This window comes from Schistocerca cancellata, chromosome 11 (genome assembly GCF_023864275.1).
Source record: "Schistocerca cancellata isolate TAMUIC-IGC-003103 chromosome 11, iqSchCanc2.1, whole genome shotgun sequence".
NCBI classification, from domain to species: domain Eukaryota; kingdom Metazoa; phylum Arthropoda; class Insecta; order Orthoptera; family Acrididae; genus Schistocerca; species Schistocerca cancellata.
Window position 1 is genome coordinate 70,660,615 of NC_064636.1, and position 21,018 is coordinate 70,681,632.

The window sequence follows — 21,018 nt, forward strand, 5'->3', positions numbered from 1 at the left end:
GAAGGGAGAATGAGTGACGTAGCGCCGATGTAATGGGATGAGGGAGAGGGGAAGAGAGTGAGTGAACTAGAAAGAAGTATGGAGTGTGTTATCTGTGAAGAGTTTGAAGTACCAGTTCATTGAAATTGAGTGGTCAGTTCACACTTCACTGGAGTGAAGCGTTCATTTGAACGACTCATTCACGAGCTCCCCATCACTAGTTCACTGCACATGTACAAAGAAACAGTAATGATTAAAGTTATGTATAAGATACACAAGACACATTGTTCTGAATACGTCATTAGTTTACAAGAAAATTACAATGAGATGTTAACCGATTTCTATTCACACAATTTCACAAAGCATTTGTTGTTCTTCATCTAAGTATGGTACTCTTCTAATGTGTAGAAAGGGTGTTTTACTAAAAATTTCTTAAGCTGGTGTTTCAGTTTAATCGTAGGAAGAGCCATGACTGCACTAGGCAGTGCATTAGCTAATTTCATACCTGTGTACTGAGGCCCCTTTTCGTAAAGTGCTGTTCAGTGGTTGCCGATGTCAAATCTTTCTTTATTTCTCGTATTGTGCAGATAGAAATCTGAATGAGTGTTTGGGTATAGTCTTTTCACAAATAATTTGGCTATTAGAACGTACGTGTTTATAACAGTTAACACCCTGTTTTTGGAAACAAGTTGCGATAAGATTCCCTATATTGTGCTCCACAGGTTATTCTCACACCCCTTTTTTGAAGAATGAGTAGCTTATCTAGATTAGCTTTGGTTGTTGCCCCCCCCCCCCCTCCAAATTTCAATTCTGTAGTTCAAGTGAGAGGAGAAAAGAACATGGTATGCAGGCTTTAGGACTACAATGTCTTTACAGAACTTGCTAATAGTACTGATTGCAAATACATTTTTTGACAACTTAGTTACTAGGTAGTCAATATCTCAGGTTGCTTTGGATTCTTACACCAAGGAATTTTACACTAGACTCTTTCTTTACCAATTCGTTGCCAATGTATGATTTACTCGTAATTTCATTATTCAAACTACTTTTCTTAAACTCCATCAAACAAGTTTTACTGGTGCTTCCATTTAAGTGGCTTTCATAAAAAACTGAACAATTTCTTTCATCACATTATTACACGTGGCCTCTAGTTCATTACATGATTCCTTTTTACACACAATGGGCGTGTCATCGTCACACAGAACAATTTTGGAATTTATAGTACAGTATTTAATATCATTTACATAGATCAAGAACAGAAGGGGGTCCAACACCGAGCCCTGGGGCACGCCATATTTTATGTAAGTGATCTCTTATTTGTAGACACCACTTTTCGTTTTAAGCAGAACAAACTGTTTTCTATGCCTTATAATACAAATCAATCGATTTGATTATTTTTCTGGTTGTCAGATTCGAATGCCCATAGCTGTCGAAACAACCCTCAGCTTTTGAATAGTATTCACATGTACATTACGTCCACTGGCAAATCTTTTTGCTAAATGTCAAAACCCGTAATTCAAGTTTTCGGAAACTTCTCTTTGGGGCAATTCGGAAGTTCAATGATGGAAACCGTGTTGAGTTTACAGAAAAACGGCCCTGGTCTTATTTACTCCTCTCTTTATTTGCTTTCCTGGCCACCCGATTAGCAGCTTCAGCTTCCGTAAACATAAAAAAACTGATTTGTAGCTTCTATGACATTTATCTACATCTTGCTTGTGAGTTACTTTAGTCTTATTGTATTTCACTCTGAAGCCTAGTTTCAAACTTAGTATTTTAGCGTCTTTCATGTTCTTGTTGCCATGATCTTCAGGCCAAAGACTAGTTTGATGCAACTCCACAAGCTATTCTATCCTGTATCAGCCTCTTCATCTTAGAATAACTGCTAACCTACACCCTGAATGTATTCATCTCTTGGTCGCTCTTTACTATTTTTAGATTCCACACTTCCTTCTAATAATACACTGGTGATCCCTTGATGACTCAGAATCTGCTTGTCAAATCAACTGATCCCTTTTTCTGGTTAGGTTGTGAAAGAAATTTCTTGTCTCCCCATTCCGTTCAGTACCTTCTGATTAGTTATGTGATCTACCAAGCATTCTTCTGTAGCACCACATTTCAAAAGCTGCTATTCCCTTCTTGTCTAAGTAGGTTGTTGTCCATGTTTCACTTCCGTACTCCAGACAAATAGTTATGTGATCTACCAATCTAAGATTCAGCATTCTTCTGATCTACCAATCTAAGATTCAGCATTCTTCTGTAGCATAACATTTCAAAAGCTTCGATTCTCTTCAGGACTAAACAGATTGTTGTCCATGTATCACTTCCATAAATTGCTGCACTCCAGACAAATACCTTCAGAAAGCGTTTCTTGCCATTACCAGTCTAAATTTTATATTCTCTCCACTTTGGCCATCATCAATTATTTTACTGCCCAAATAGCAAAACTCATCAACTACTTCATGTGTTTCATTTCCTAATCTAATCCTCTCGGCATCACCTAATTTAATTCGCCTATATCCCATTATCCTTATCATACTTTTGTTTGATGTTCAACTTATACTCTCCTTTCACTGTCCATTGTGTTCAGCTGATGTTCTCTTAGAGAATTACACTGTCACTGACAAACCTGAAAGTTTTTATTCCTTCTCCCTGGACTTTAATTCCTACTCCTAATTTTTCTTTGGTTTCCTTTACTGCTCACTCAATGTACAGATTGAATAACATCGGCGATAGGCCTTGCCTGACTCACTTCTCAACCATAGCTTCCCTTTCATGCCTTTCGAACCTTATAACTGCTGTATAGTTTCTGTAGAAGTTGTAAATAGCCTTCCAATCCCTGTATTTTACCCTGATTCCATGTGACTTTCAAAGACTGTATTCCAGTCAACATTGTCAAAAGCTATTCTAGGTCTACAAATGCGACAAACGTAGTTTTGCCTTTCCTTAACCTATCTTCAAAGATAAGCCATAGAGTCAGTATTGGAATTTCATATTTGTTGCAGCATTTTTCTTCCAACCTCAAACCACAGCTTATTCTCAATATAGCAGTTAAGAGATTTATCTTCATTCTAGTCCTCTGCTTGTTTTTTTAATGACATACATACTGCTAAATAGTCTCTCAACATCAGCATTGGAATGAGGCAGTATTAGGATAGTAATCGCTAAAGTCGCTAATTCCTAAAATCTGGATTCCCCTTGAGTATCGTTGAAATGCAATTCTTCATTCCAATTTTTTTGTACCATTGGTCTCATTCCAGTTCATCAAATGAATTTCTCGCCATTGATCATGCATTCTTGCTATAAATTCTACACTTTTATTGAACCCAGCCATTATATCAATTAGATTTTGTTTGTTGTGTTTAAGTGCTTGTTCGACACTTATTCTCAAAATTTGTTTCATCGACGTCAAATTTTGTGGCAAACCGCTTTTTATTTCTACAATCAGACTTACTATAAATATAATACACCGATTATGCAACATTTCTTAGTCTTCCTGCGGTAATTCTTCTTCTCCTATTTCAAGCAACTGTTTTTCAAAGTGGAATCCCAGATAACATTTTCGATCGAAGAAATCACGAATATTTTGAGTAAAAATATTTACTTTATTCGCAGGTAACGGAACTTTGCTGACAAGCGTATCTATCAGGATGGCCAACTCATCAAAGAGTTTGGTGTGATCTTTATCTTTCAACTTGAACATTTTATTGACTCTGTTTATTTCAATTAATATGGGATACGCCCTATACTTGCAATGTTAAAATAACGCTTATAAATTACATCTTTCCTCACAAAATATTTGAGGTAGGAAGTTGAACTTTTTACAGATTATTTATTGGAATATGGGCTACAACTTAACACAGGGATTTTACAAAATTTTAGTTCAGTTATTAAAGATTTTTTTTCAATTGTAATGAAAATTCACAACATTTTTTTCCAACTTTTTATTTATATATTCAAAAATATACAGTTTTTTGGAAAAAGGCTGTGTTAAATTATGCAGAAGGTACTGTGTAATATTTACTGAAAGTTTGAAACAAATATGTTTGGAAGATCCTTAGAAAACATGCAATTAGTATGAGAAAATAAAAGTTTTGGGAATCGAAAGAGAAAGATTGGATTAACTTTTTAGTGCATTCCAGGTCCATGGGATGGATTATCTTCATCCTCTGCAAACTCATCCTCCAGCTTCCTCTTGTTCCTCCTCCTGTTTACTCTTGCTTGTATTTCTAGACTCTTTACAGCCCTGTCTGCAACCCGAAGGCGTTCCTTGTCTAAAGCAAGCATCACTCGTACCATGTTAGAACCTATCTTCATTCCCATATTTCTAAATACCTTGCACCTTACAATGTTGCCATCCTTCAGAGGATTTCTAATAACTTTACTTTTACTCATTATTATACTTCAACAAAACAGAGACTCAAGAAACAGAATTAATTACGAATATTTTCGAGATAACGACAGAGTAAATAAACATGAAACAATCGACAATCACACCAGCGATATATATTGAACCATCACAGGTTAGCCACAACACATACTTTGTCTCACATCACTAAAATGTACCTGATGAACACGGACGTTAATAATAACACCATTTGACAGCAGTTTAACAGCGCGACAGTGGGTCACGCCCATGTAGAACACATTTCAAAAAAAATTTAAAAATAGTTGTAGTCTTTGGAATTGAATAAATTATATATCTATTAAAAGGTAATAGTCTGCAGATTCAGAAAACGCAAAAAAGTAAAAATTGAACTTTTCTTGGTTTTGAGCCTTTCCGGAGCCCCTTAATCTCGTTCACATACATAGCGTACAATAACACTGGCATGTGACACCTGTCACGCATTTTAGCTACGGAAAAATGTGTGTTTAATTCTAGCCATTGCGTTTATATTCTTGATACAGTGGATTCTATTGATAATCACCTTGTCTGGCATGCTTGAACTATTTTTAACGGTTTCTGTCCATCGTTGATGGTCATGTATAGCTCCTTATAAAGAGACTGTCTGGAAGAGGAGCGGCTAAACCAATCGTATGTCTCTTTAGTTAAAAACTTCAAATTTCTCGGTGAGCATTCTTTTGCAACAGCTGAAACAGCCAGTTGAAAGGAATGGCACAAGCAACGTGCTAAAATCAGGTGTGGTATCTCTTCTTTCAATTTCTTGTTTACTCCAACCATGACACAGGCATTAACCGTGCCAATGCCCATTAAATTTTCAAGTCGCAAATTGAATCGCTTCAGCATTATACTCGTGCAGTTCAGCAAGGTCAAGGTATGTAGATACTATTTTTTGGTGTAATTTACTGTAATAAACTATACTCAATCACAAGTACTTATGTACAGCAATATCAGTAGATTCATCAGTTAATGAGGTAAATGGTTGATCGTTGCAATCTTGTTTTAAAACGTCAGTGAAATGCAGTGCTAACACGTTTTCTATAACTGAGATGCACTTAGTCCGGTGGAGCTGAACTTTTTCGACATTTTCTTCATAACTGTGACTAATTACCTCTCCCAAATGGTCAACTACAAGTATACTAGTATGCATGGCTGAGAATAATGCAAGTCTTGCTTCTTCCTTTCTTTTATTCCCAATGGGCTCTGACTTAAGAGAAATTTTAGGCTGCATAGTTACAACCTGCAACAATTTACTTAGTCAAAGAGAGGCCAAAGATGTAAAACCGATCAATGAATGACTAATCAATTAAAAATGGTTGCTTACCTTTATATTTTGTAGATGCTTCTTTGACATCCCACGAGATTTCAAATCTCCACAGTAACTCCTCAAAACTGTACCACAAAATTTGCACTTCGCTACCTGTCCCATACAACTTTCAATAACTTGAAGCCAGTTTTGTAAATGTGGGTCTTGAAGCCAAAAATCCGGAAACTTTTGCGGATATTGTGGTTTTGGCAATGTTATACACGTATGTCATGAAATAATACCGTCCACTGATAATCACAGTTGCATAGTGCATACCATGAACGACGACAATCGAGTTACTTTTTCTGCGCATCTGACCTGATGCGTGAGCCAACAAGCGCTCAGTGGTTATTCGAAGCTACAGTGAAATAAGTGAGCACCCATTGTTTGAAACTAATTGCTGCACTCCCTGCACCTGGACAAGCCACTTTCGCTCGTGAAACGAATTATAACTAAGTGCTTCTAAACACGAGTACTGTTCATTCTACAGGGAGTCGCCGCATGTAGTCTATCGAGTGTGATGGTTCGTTTGATGCCACATTGTAATGGATCAGTGTTGTCTTCCCAGAAAAAGTTAAATACTCCTGAAATCAAATGAAGTAGAAATAAAATATTTTGAAACATATAAATGGCTTAGTGGTTGAGAGATCGCATTTTCAGTAACTGGAACGGAATTCTACTAAACCACTATTAAATACAACACCCACTATAATCAATATTTCGCCACTTAAAGGAGGGTAGAAGCCACTAGTTTTAATGGAAAATCCATTAAGTTGGCAACCGTACTTGTCTGTTGTGTCACATTTTGTTGTGGGGCACCAGTGATCCAGAGGCCTGTAGGACGAGGCATTCTATTAAAATTTTGTGTACTTTTTTGTACTTTATCCTAATAAATTTTAATTATACATGACATTATGTTCTTTTGTTTAGTTCAGTAGTCTCAGGTTATGTATGTTATTACTCCCTGAAAATTTGAATATTCCACTCAAAGTTGTTTCTGAGATTTAGGGAAAAATCCAATGGAAAATGGAAAATTTCAGGAATGACTTCTAAAGTTTCAAAAGAGTGTAACTCATTTAATGTATGCTTAATTTTTTATTTTTAGTCACTCGGAAGCATCCTGCGCCATACTGTATATCACCCTCTTGATATTTTCCAAGTTTTTTCTTCTGTCTGGACTCCTTAGTGTCCAACTGTGCTGCATACTCTGCTTTATCAATGAGAACCTTGTCCATCCGTTCAAGTTCTCTGATGAAGTTTGCTTCATGATTAATTCCCATATGCTGCAGCACTTTCACCCTACCGATGTTGCCATCATTAAAAGCAATAACAGCATCACTGACCTCCCCGCATTAGTGTCCGCATTCCAACAATTTTTGGTAAGCGAGTTCATATAAGAGTACAGAAGGACTCATTGGGATTTTGAGTCTGACCATGCAGACACTTCTACAGTAATTCAGGATTTGCCAGATCTCTGTAAATAGGTTGTATGATATGCTTGACTGCTGCTGGGATGGAATGTTTGTGGCTGTATGAACTGTCTGATTACTGGGCATTGCAGTAATTGCATCATGAATCATGTCCAGGAGGGCAAAGGTGGTGTACTGGTTTTTCATCAGTTGACAGTCTGTGGAAGTAGGTAGTCCATACTGTCTGCTTCATTTTCAACATATCCTCAGTATCATTTATAATGGCCATCCCATAGTACTGCTGTAGTTCATGAATCATTTTGTCTGTCACCCTGTCTCTTATCGTTTTACCATCAAAAAAGTTTCTTGTCTCTCAGACTTCGTTTCAACTTCCTCAACCTTATGCCCATCCTCTTCTGGACATGACCTTTATAACACAGCAATCCACAGCCTTCTATATAAAAAAATACCGATTTTATTAGATCTTGAAGTAATGCACATAAAAATTTTAACGTTTTCAACTGGTGTAGATTATATACTTCCTATGTGAGTTTATAAGTGATATAAAATTTGCAATATACATATATATAGCATGTTTTAATAAACCAAATGTTTCAGTTATTACTGAGCGCTGGTACACCAAAAAAGAATCTTATTATGCACCCATTAACAAAGAATTTCTGCTCATCTTTCAGTAGGGATATCAAACCTTATGGTGATGTTGCAGTAGTTGGTGCTCAAAGATGAAATTCCTTACGTGTTGAAGATGTTACTGAACTTTCTGTGATACGCTATAGATGGGAAAGGAAACATAATTTTAGATATAGGCAGACCTCCATCTGAAAGTATCGATATTGTTTTTTAGCCAATCTCTATCAATTGCTTGCAGAGAGAGATAGTAAGTGCTCTAGGAAAATGGCTGGGCAATTATGCTGATAATTGTTGACATTTTAATAAAACCTTATCTAACACAAATCAGTTTTCACTCTTAAGAATGGCGAGTAGCACACACATATGTAACATTACTCGTATGTAATACAGGGTACCCAGGACTTTGTACTGGGATACTTTCTTTTGTTGATTTATGTAAATGACAAAATACTGCTCCCCAAATTTAAGGATAGCTCTGTATGCTGATGCTACATCCATTGCATGCAAGCGTAAAGATCATGAGCAACTACAAAAACTATGAAACTATATTACAAATGAAATAATTCAGTATTTCTATGAAAGTCATCTTATTGTCAGCACAAGATAGCTGCAGTAATGGATTTTAACCCCACAAGACAGATTTTGAAATTCAGTTGTGCACTGGAACTGAAATTGTCATCAAAGAAAACTATTGCTTGGTACAGTTTAACATGTTATAACATGGAAACCAATTACCATACAAGAACATAACTTGGTAGCATTAATGTCAAGTACATGGGGAAGAGAAATAATGCAGAATCAATTCAATTGAAAACTTTTAATGTGCTGCTACAGTACACCATACCATTACATACCAGTACCGTTACTGGTGATGGTGATGGAGGCTGTTCTGAAAAGCTTGTTATTTTATTCAAATCTGATGTGGCAAGTTAACAGAACTTTTTATCCATGTGAGTAAAATTATTGTGTAAAATCGATAGCACAGCTTCTTAAGAAGTGTCTTCAAGGGCCTTTGGAGTCTTTCACTTACATGTCAACATATTTACTCCCTAATAGTATTTGTTGTTCGTAATAGGGGTAATTTTACTCTGTTACTGGAAGTAAAAACAATGTCCATGTAGACTATACATCCCTGCCTATGATTCAGAATGGAATTTCACGTTCTGATCGAAAGTCTTTAACAGATTGCTGCTAGACATCAGGCAGAAAACTGAAAATCCTAAGATATTAAAAAAATAGAAAGTAAAAAAAATTATTTTATAAGCCTCTCCTATAATTATAATTAAACGTAATGTTTCAAGTCAAGGATGCATATGCTGGTTAACACTAAGGTTCAAATTAACAGGATTTTAATGTTACCGTAGGGTTTTCGAGCATATACTGTATTCAAACATGAATCACCTCGAAGGGAACGATCTATTGATACGTAATCAGCATGGTTTCAGAAAACATCGTTCTTGTGCAACGTAGCTCGCTCTTTATTCGCACGAAGTAATGGCCGTTATCGACAGGGGATCTCAAGTTGATTCCGTATTTCTAGATTTCTGGAAAGCTTTTGACACCGTTCCTCACAAGCGACTTCTAATCGAGCTGCGGGCCTATGGGGTATCGTCTCAGTTGTGCGACTGGATTCGTGATTTCCTGTCAGGAAGGCAGATGGCAAATCATCGAGTAAAACTGAAGTGATATCAGGTGTTCCCAAGGGAAGCGTCCTGGGACCTCTGCTGTTCCTGATCTATATAAATGACCTGGGTGACAATCTGAGCAGTTCTCTTAGGTTGTTCGCAGGTGATGCTGTAATTTACCATCTAGTAAGGTCATCCGAAGACCAGTACCTATCAGTTGCAAAGCGATTTAGAAAAGATTGCTGTATGGTGTGGCAGGTGGCAGTTGACGCTAAATAACGAAAAGTGTGAGGTGATCCACACGAGTTCCAAAAGAAATCCGTTGGAATTCGATTACTCGATAAATAGTACAATTCTCAAGGCTGTCAATTCAACTAAGTACCTGGGTGTTAAAATTACGAACAACTTCAGTTGGAAAGACCACATAGATAATATTGTGGGGAAGGCGAGCCAAAGGTTGCGTTTCATTGGCAGGACACTTAGAAGATGCAACAAGTCTACTAAAGAGACAGCTTACACTACACTCGTTCGTCCTCTGTTAGAATATTGCTGCGCGGTGTGGGATCCTTACCCGGTGGGATTGACGGAGTACATTGAAAGGGTGCAAAAAAGGGCAGCTCGTTTTGTATTATCACGTAATAGGGGAGAGAGTGTGGCAGATATGATACGCGAGCTGGGATGGAAGTCATTAAAGCAAATACGTTTTTCGTCGCGGCGAGATCTATTTACGAAGTTTCAGTCACCAACTTTCTCTTCCGAATGCGAAAATATTTTGTTGAGCCCAACCTACATAGGTAGGAATGATCATCAAAATAAAATAAGAGAAATCAGAGCTCGAACAGAAAGGTTTAGATGTTCGTTTTTCCCGCGCGCTGTGCGGGAGTGGAATGGTAGAGAGGTAGTATGATTGTGGTTCGATGAACCGTCTGCCAAGCACTTAAATGTGAATTGCGGAGTAGACATGTAGATGTAGATGTAGATGTAGATGTAGGGCTGACAGTACTCATTGTAAAATTATGAAATACTTTGTATGAAGTATGAGAGAAAAACAGCACTTGAATAAAAAAAACATTTCTAGCTTTCAGGATCATTACTTCCTTCATCTGGGAAGATGAATATGTTTTGTGACTGGAAATGAGGGGAAGATCACTTAGACCACCCGTATAGAACACTTACGTGACACATTCATGAGTACTGCTCCAATGTTTGAGACCCAGGTCAGATTTAAGCACCACACTGAAGCAACTCAGAGGCTGGATGCTAGATGGGTTACCAATAGTTTCAAACAATGTGTGAGTATTATGAACATGCTTGGCAAACTCATGTGAGAATCCCTGGAGGAAAAACAATGTTCTTTTTGTGTAACACTATTGAGATAATTTAGAAGGCATGAGAAATCAGGGCTCATATGGTAGATAGCCATTCTTCCCTCTCTCTATTTGCGAGTGGAACAGGAAAGAAAATGATTTGTAGTGGTACAAGGTACCCTCCACCAGGTACCATTTGGTTGCTTGTGTAGTGTGTATATACATCAAAATACGGAAGAAAATTGTGACTGCCTTCTACATTAAGAAGTAATAGTTGAACTAACCTAAAGCTTCGTGATTTACTTCAAATGTTTTGTCCCACTGATACACTCTGGCAATCAGTGACTTGCATCTATAGCAGTCTTACAATTTGGAGATATCAGTATTGCTTGGATCTATTAATATTCCCTCATTGAGCTCTTTTTATCAAAAGATCACATAAATTGGATTTTCGAGAAACTACATACAGGAAGATGTAATTGGCATATACCTGTTTGTTTACAGAAAAAGAACAATCAAAATTTAACCATATCGGTGACACACACTGGGCTAGAGCACTATACTGGATTTCGCCCCCTCCCCCCTTTTCCCTAGAAACCTTGGCTGGAGTAATAAGTTTATTTGTAGCATAGTCTGAGGTCTACATTAGGTTGAAAAGCGATAATTTCGTTGACAGTTGTGGAACACAGAGAATGAGAAATCAAGGTTTTGGCTTTGCGTAATATTTGTTTGCGACATATTTAAATGCACTTTTCCACATTTAACGCATTTCTCATAATAAAACTACTAGGTCATCCCCAAAAAACTTACATTACAAAATGAACAAGCATCCGACGTGTTTTGATGCATATTACGTACAGATATCGTACACAAACTGGAAAAATACAATGGGCGTTCCACTATGTATCCTTTACCATATTTGATTCGTTTTTCCGCATTTGCTACTGCTGGTATGGGTTCAAAGACAAATTCGTGCTGCAAACGTCTCAGTGGTAGTTAGTCTACATTAGTAAGCTGCAGTTAATGCGTTAAAAACATTTAGACACATTGTCCTCAATGCGTAATATGTGTTATGCTATAAATCACTCTGCCTTTCGACCAATAATTTGTAATCAGTTGGCGTCAATCAATGACGTAAGACTCTAATATGTAACTTTGACTACGCTGCGGATTATTATGTCATTAATCGCATTCAAACCCTCTTTCTACATTTAATTCTGTTAATGGAAGCTTCGTTCAAACAATTTGGGTAGATTTGACGTTTCAAAACAACAACCGAAGGCAAGTCTGTACAAACGCTGAGGCCAATGTGTGACGTCACTTACGACAACAGAATTGTTTACAGGTCCGGTCACCAGGCAGCGCTGTCACGCTTTCAGCCTTTGTGATGACGTCATGAAGCGATTCCTCGGGGCCCACGAGATGCACATCCGGATAAGCGTTATCATTGTACATTAAAATAATTGAAAGTGATTTTAAAAGAGATCTCTACATATTGCTGAAAATATTCTTCATGTGCATTTATTAAATTAATTGGGTGTTTCTAATATTCGGTACTTAATTTCATTCTTAGTGATACTGAGTCCTCGATATTTCCGTGTGATAAGTTCACTTTCCCATTAGCTTCTTTAACTGTATTTCACTATTTTGACATATTTCACTGTTTTATTCCACCAATATGTGTATTTTCGTGTTGTGACGTACGTAATAGAAATTTCTCAGCTGTCGATCTTCTTTCGTTTCCCAGCACTAGTATCAGTGACACATTTTCGAATGTATACTTGCTATATTACAGGCGAAACCCTCGACTCAACTAAAATTTGTATCCCGTCCTTCACTTCGCTTTTACACTGACGACACAACTAAAATTTGTATCCCGTCCTTCACTTCGCCTTTACACTGACACTATATATGTCAATTGGCGAGCAAGATAACAAATGTAACGAATGGGATACTATTAGCGTCCAAGGCAACAAGAAAACTGTACCCCATACTGAAGTACGGGATACAAATTGTACATGTGTCGTCTTCTTGTCTCCGTGTAGTTCAATTGAGGTACAGGTTGCAAATGTAACGTACGTCTATTTCCACCTTTTCGTTTCCAGTGTACATATATAGAGGTCAACGGAAGTCTGGTATACATATATTACATACGTAGGTGCTTCTGTCATCAGTAGTACTGATATGTACGTAACAAAAGACTGTTAATAATAGCGGAGACGAAATAAACAACACATCTACAGTTTGTATCCCGTTTTCCACTTAGGGTTTGATATATCGTTCAAGTGAAGAACAGGACAGAAATGCTAGTGAAAATGAAGAAATCGACGTATGCTGAACTTGTATCCCGTACTGCACTTAAGCAATACAGTTCGAAAGAGTTTCGAGATACAACTGACACACATGTAACGAGATGTATTCTTTGCTAGTAATATACACTCCTGGAAATGGAAAAAAGAACACATTGACACCGGTGTGTCAGACCCACCATACTTGCTCCGGACACTGCGAGAGGGCTGTACAAGCAATGATCACACGCACGGCACAGCGGACATACCAGGAACCGCGGTGTTGGCCGTCGAATGGCGCTAGCTGCGCAGCATTTGTGCACCGCTGCCGTCAGTGTCAGCTAGTTTGCCGTGGCATACGGAGCGCCATCGCAGTCTTTAACACTGGTAGCATGCCGCGACAGCGTGGACGTGTACCGTATGTGCAGTTGACGGACTTTGAGCGAGGGCGTATAGTGGGCATGCGGGGGGCCGGGTGGACATACCGCCGAATTGCTTAACACGTGGGGCGTGAGGTCTCCACAGTACATCGATGTTGTCGCCAGTGGTCGGCGGAAGGTGCACGTGCCCGTCGACCTGGGACCGGACCGCAGCGACGCACGGATGCACGCCAAGACCGTAGGATCCTACGCAGTGCCGTAGGGGACCGCACCGCCACTTCCCAGCAAATTAGGGACACTGTTGCTCCTGGGGTATCGGCGAGGACCATTCGCAACCGTCTCCATGAAGCTGGGCTACGGTCCCGCACACCGTTAGGCCGTCTTCCGCTCACGCCCCAACATCGTGCAGCCCGCCTCCAGTGGTGTCGCGACAGGCGTGAATGGAGGGACGAATGGAGACGTGTCGTCTTCAGCGATGAGAGTCGCTTCTGCCTTGGTGCCAATGATGGTCGTATGCGTGTTTGGCGCCGTGCAGGTGAGCGCCACAATCAGGACTGCATACGACCGAGGAACACAGGGCCAACATCTGGCATCATGGTGTGGGGAGCGATCTCCTACACTGGCCGTACACCACTGGTGATCGTCGAGGGGACACTGAATAGTGCACGGTACATCCAAACCGTCATCGAACCCATCGTTCTACCATTCCTAGACCGGCAAGGGAACTTGCTGTTCCAACAGGACAATGCACGTCCGCATGTATCCCGTGCCACCCAACGTGCTCTAGAAGGTGTAAGTCAACTACCCTGGCCAGCAAGATCTCCGGATCTGTCCCCCATTGAGTATGTTTGGGACTGGATGAAGCGTCGTCTCACGCGGTCTGCACGTCCAGCACGAACGCTGGTCCAACTGAGGCGCCAGGTGGAAATGGCATGGCAAGCCGTTCCACAGGACTACATCCAGCATCTCTACGATCGTCTCCATGGGAGAATAGCAGCCTGCATTGCTGCGAAAGGTGGATATACACTGTACTAGTGCCGACATTGTGCATGCTCTGTTGCCTGTGTCTATGTGCCTGTGGTTCTGTCAGTGTGATCATGTGATGTATCTGACCCCAGGAATGTGTCAATAAAGTTTCCCCTTCCTGGGACAATGAATTCACAGTGTTCTTATTTCAATTTCCAGGAGTGTATTTCATTCATTTCTTTCCATTGTATTTTGCGGAGAAATACTAAGATACAAACACGCGGTATCATTAACGTGAAAATACTACTGGTCCTTATACAGGGTGTTACAAAAAGGTACGGCCAAACTTTCAGGAAACATTCCTCACACACAAAGAAAGAAAATATATTATGTGGACATGTGGCCGGAAACGCTTACTTTCCATGTTAGAGCTCATTTTATTACTTCTGGTATGGTATGGAAACACACAGCAACAGAACGTACCAGCGTGACTTCAAACACTTTGTTACAGGAAATGTTCAAAATATCCTCCGTTAGCGAGGATACGTGCATCCACCCTCCGTCGCATGGAATCCATGATGCACTGGTGCAGCCCTTAGAGAATGGCGTATTGTATCACAGCAGTCCACAATACGAGCACGAAGAGTCTCTACATTTGGTACCGGGGTTGCGTAGACGAGAGCTTTCAAATGCCCCCATAAATGAAAGTCAAGAGGGTTGAGGTCAGGAGAGCGTGGAGGCCATGGAATTGGCCCGCCTCTACCAATCCATCGGTCACCGAATCTGTTGTTGAGAAGCATACGAACACTTCAACTGAAATGTGCAGGAGCTCCATCGTGCATGAACCACATGTTATGCCGTACTTGTAAAGGCACATGTTCTAGCAGCACAGGTAAAGTGTCCCATATGAAATCATGATAACGTGCTGCATTGAACGTAGGTGGACGAAACTAAAATGAGCTCTAACATGGAAATTAAGCGTTTCCGGACACATGCCCACATAACATCTTTTCTTTATTTGTGTGTGAGGAATGTTTCCTGAAAGTTTGGCCGTACCTTTTTGTAACAACCTGTATATGTGAAGTACAGTTTTTCTTTCTTGCATTCCTTTGTTTCTGAACATTCTTCTCAGCTCTTTCATCTTTGTAATACACGCTCTCTGGCCAATTCTGACGTCATTGGTCAAAGCCGACGGGTTGTATCTCCTGCTAAACTAGATCCAAAGATCGTGTAGAACAACATTTTATGCACGTTGAACCTAAGATTTACGCTTGAAATGGTTCACTGTGGTATAAAAATAGGTACAAAATACTGAGAAATTAAAAAATCTTTTACACTATTCGCATTACATTTGCGAGTCTGTTATGGTTTTTATGTCTTGTTTCAATTCCTCGTCTAAAGTAACCATACACTACACGCAAGTAAACAAATAAATTAGATACTGCACTATACACAGATATAACATTCCGTTTTGCTGGCTGCGTCGTAGGTTGTATTTATTATATCTTTCCAACTTAACCACAAATAAAAGCAACGGTTCGTCAATACTTTCGCCTCAACATTATGTAGCGTTGCAGCAGTTTTCCTCACATATTAATTCAAGGTAGAATACTGCATATGTTTGCTACGTGCTATACTCCTCGGCGTACATTAAATCTTGTGATTTTTACTTAACTGCATACAACAGAGTTTATTTTGACTGCTTTGCACATTTTCGTCAGCCGGACCCTGGTTCTTGCTTCGTCTGTGTTTTCAGGAGGAAACCAATAAAGTTTCTCTCTCCTGCGCTTGATAAACTGCGTTTAAAGGTTTACGAAAGTACACAACATCGCCTATATTCAACGAGCAAAGTATATGACTTGTGGTGCTTCTAATGTTAGGGAACTGCCGCCTGATTTGCGCACAGCACAGTGCAGTCGGCAGAACGCTTCTCGTTCTCAGGAAGCGTATCTAATTGCGATCTGTCGGTGAGGCCAAATAACTCTGAGTTCCGGAGTTTCGCTCCAAACGATTCGATTTCAGTCTGCAATTAGAAGCTTTTCAGGTGGACGTTGGAGGTGGCAAACATCTCCTTTGCTCTAACAGTAATTTATTTATGGTATGTTGCTATAAACACATGTGTCACTTAATAACTTTGGAGGATTATGCTTCATATCCAGCATTATTTGTGGTACTGTATTCTACATATAGGTCACAATCGTATTACACAATTTCGTTACTTAACAATGATTCTTGACATTTAAATTTTGAAAGGTTTGGGTTAAGTGATCTGAACCATATAATAACATCAATCATCATGTGGATGTGGTCTTAGTCTTGACGCGTTGATGACCCTTGATTAACGCTATTAAATATCGATGTTAGAGCATGTATGTACGCCTTCAAGTAATTAATTGTAATACAACATCGGCAAGATACATATTGGTTCTTTGCCCCATCCACATCAAGTCATCAAACCTTTTCTATAATTATGTTTACCAGTACAGACAAACCGATTTGAGTATTTTCCTGTCTCTCATACTCGTATGACCATTGCTGTCAAAACAACCCTCAGATTTGGAATAGTTTTCGCATTGACATAAACGTCAAAACAGGTATCCAAGCTTTCGGAAATATCCCTTTGGGACAATTCCGAATTTCAGTGTTGGAAACCCTGTTGAGCTTACAGGAAAACGGACCAGGTCTTCTTTACTCTTCTCTTTATTTGCTTCGCTGGCCTCCCAGTTATCAAGTTAAGCTTCTGTAAACATAAAAACTCATTCTTAGCTTCTATGACATTTATCTATATGTTGCTTGTAAGTTACTGTAGTCTTGCTGTATTTAAGTTTGAAGTTTAGTTTCAAACTCAGTATTTTAGCATCTTTCATTTTCTTGTTGTTGTGATCTTCGACCCAAAAAGACTGGTTTTATGCAGCTCTCCAAGCTATTCTATCCTGCGTCAGCCGATCCATCATGAAATATATGCTGACCGACGTCCTGAATCTGCTTCATGTATTCATCTCTTGGTCACCATATACTATTTTTACTCTCCACACTTCCTTCCAATAATACATTGGTGATCCCTTGTCGCCTCGGAAGCTGTACAATCAACTGATCACTTCTTCTATTCAGGTTGTGAAAGAAATCTTTTGTCTCCCCATTCTGTTCAGTACCTCCTCATTTGTTATGTGATCTACCAATCTCATCTTTGGCATTCTTCTGTAGCACCACGTTTTAAAAGCTCCTATTCACATCTTGTCTAAACAGTTTGTTGTGCGTGTATCACTTCCATACATGACTACACTCCAGACAAATACCATCAGAAAACTTTCCTGGCTATTTCCAATCTAACTTTTATAGCCTCCCTACTTTGGCCATCATCAGTTATTTTCTGCCGAAATAGCAAAACTCATCAACTACTTTAAGTGTTTCGTTTCCTAATCTAATTGTCTCAGCATCACTTAATTCAATTCAACTACATACCGTTATCCCTGTCGTACATTTCTTGATGTTCATCTTATATCCTGCTTTCAAGACACTGTCCATTCTGTTCAGCTGCTTTTGCAAGTCCTTTGCTGTCTCTTAGAGAGTTACACCATCATTGACAAACCTCAAAATTTTTATTTGTTCTCCCTGGACTTTAATTCCTACTTCTAATTTTTCTTTTGTTGCCTTCACTGCTTGCTCAATGTACAGATTGAATATCATTGGCGATAGGCCACAACCTTGCCTCACCCCTTTGTAACTTCCCTCTCAGGCCTTTCGACTTCCTTGCAGTTCTGTAGAAGTTATAAATAGACTTTTACTCCCTGTATTTTATTCGACTGCCTTACAGTTCTGTAGAAGTTATAAATAGCCTTTTACTCCCTGTATTTTACCCTGACTGCACCTGAGTTTCAAAGACAGTATTCCAGTCAACATTGTCAAAAGCTTTCTGTATGTCTACAAACGCTACAAACATAATTTTGCCTTTCCTTAATCTATCTTCAAAGATCAATCGTAGGGTCAGTATTGCTTCACATGTTCCTACAATTCTCCGAAATCCAAACAGTTGTTCCCTGACGTCGGATTTTTTCCCCCTTTATAGAGTTTCGATTCCTCTGAAGGGGGCAGGCTGGCAGTAGCTTAGTACACCACTCCTCAGCCTACAGAATTTGTAAACTATAGGAAGAAGATAATAAACAATAAAAGTAGGTGCTCGTCTTTAATGGTGTAACAGTCAATGTACGTCTGATTGTCCCCTATGTCAACTACTGACTTCACTCAGAGACTGAAAAGGCGATCGTTGCTCAAGTATATAGGACTTTTTAACCGTTAATCTTTATTGTTTATGGTTTTAAAAATATGTTTATTAAAAAGGAATAATTTTAGATTCCTATTGTTTAAGTAATTTTTAAGTTATATAGCAAATATTAAAAGTGCAAATATTCTCTGATTGTTACACTTGCTTGTTCTGTGATTTGTACTGAAGGGTGTGACAATAAGTGTAAAATCTAAAGTGAAGCGTTAGTGCGAAATAATCCTTTCCCTTATCATTACCGTTAAAGATAACTCATTGTTTGTCGCTGGTTACTGAAATTGGTTGACCCCATAGAAAGAGTAGATTTGAGTGTGGTTGTTGCACTTTGATCAGTTGGGGGAGTTTAAACAAACTGCTTCACTATTTTGCATTTGCCATTGATCCCTCTATTTGTCAAGTGTTGCTGTTGTGATATTTCCTAATTGTTATATTTCAGTGAGTTCCGTCATCATGGGGCAACTTGATTGCCCTGGGCTCGGCCTGTTAAAAAGGATCAATTGATTTATGAACTCGGGATTTGGCAGCAACACACGCAGGGTGGAGTGCCCAAATTAATTGCTAGATTGTGCGGGGCATTGCATAACCCGGTTGCAATTTCTGGGGAGGTCATAGGGCAAGTTAGTGACGCCATATGTTTGATTAGTGGGGAAGTTGAGGACTTGCTCCGAAATGTTATGCTTCTCCAGGGGACCAATGTGACTCCTAAACAGAGGGGGCAGGTGCAGGTCCAGTTATGCCACTAGTCCCCACGTATCTGAGATTGGAGGCATTCTCCTTGAATAAGGAACAACAGGACTTGCTAGAGCAACTTGATCGGAAGATGAATGAATTGCAGGGCAAGATGGGTATATTAGGATTGGAACGAATTCGTGATGATGATGAGGAAAGTCTGAGCTCTACCGAGAAAAAGGAACAGAGTTTGAATGGTCAAGGGCCTAAGATCCAAGGTCCGAGTTTATCTGTGAAGTTACCAAATCCCATTATGCATTTGTTCCGTGGGATTGTCCAACTAACTATTGATGATTTGGACTAAGTGCAGAAGGTCTTGTGGTTGAGCGTAAGTCTTGAAATCCATGCGGACGCTCTGCAAGTCTCTCAATTAGTTATTTTAAGTTTGCTATACCCGTTGTGTAAGGGGGTGCTTACTGAGGTCCTCTTGGAAGTCTTGCATGGTCAAGCCACCTTGCACCAATTCAGAGAGTTTATTATTAAACACAAGTTGTCTCTGCACGTTCATCAGCATTTGGAAACTCAGTATTACTGGAGGGTCCAAGGACTGACTGAAACATTAGCTCAATACGTGGAGTGGGTGCAGATGGCTGTGCATTCCTTTAATATAGCGGTGGGGGAGCGAGATACTGTTTTGGTAATCGTCCAAAGAATGAGACCTGAGGACCAATCATGCACTCAGTTTGTCCAAGAACCGATATCAAATACAGATTTAACCGATCTCATCAACTCTATTGAGACATTTAATTTTTCTGATTAATGTCGGCGGGAAACAGCTGTAGGTCCTGATTATGTCAGGATCGCGAAACACCCTGAGATGTCTCATTCATTATTACCACCTCAATCTAAATGTTACAAGTGTGGATCACTCGAGCACTTAGTTCGCATATTATCAGGTCGAGCGAACCCCTCGTTCCAACAAATGACGCCAGGGGAGGGAGAGGTTCGGGTTTAAAGGGCGCGTTCCTAAGGGGTGTGGCAATGTCAAACTAGTCGCAAAGGCTTGGCTCCCACGTCTGTGTGCTTTTCTTAATCATGAACCTATCTGTGCGTTGCTCGATACCGGTAGTGCTGTTTACTTACTTGATTTCTTAGTTTTGCAGCCAAGTTTCCCTCCTTGTCTCCCACTAGCCAGGAATGTCGTATTGTCAATGGGGATAGGTTGCCTCTGGTGAGGAAGTTAAGAGGGAGTATTGCTGTAGGCGGTTTTTCGTGGCCCATCCAGCTTTTCGTTGCTAAAATTTTGTCAGTTAACCTGCTTCTAGGATGTGATTTTGTCCAAAAGGTGGGCTTGATAATTGATCTTGGAGGTAATACCTTCAGTTTTCAGTTTGTCCCCACAAGAAATTCGCGTTTTGTTCTTGTAAGGAATTCCTTGGGTTGAAACCTGTTAATCATATTATCCCCGAATTCAATGTTGGTCGCTTGTCTGCTTCACAGCGACATAGTTTGCTCAATTGTTGGACCACTATCCCCAGGTTCTTACCAATCGTTTGGGGGTTACTGACCGAATCCACTATAAAATTCGGCTGGTTGATGGCATCCTGGGATGCCAAGCTCCTTATCGCTTATCACCTCCCAAAAAGCGTGTTTTACGAAACGAAATTCAGGAGATGTTAGCAAATGATGTTATTCAGCCATCGACATCACCCTATGCTTCTCTGACGTTTTTGGTCCCCAAGGATTTTGGCAGGGATTAT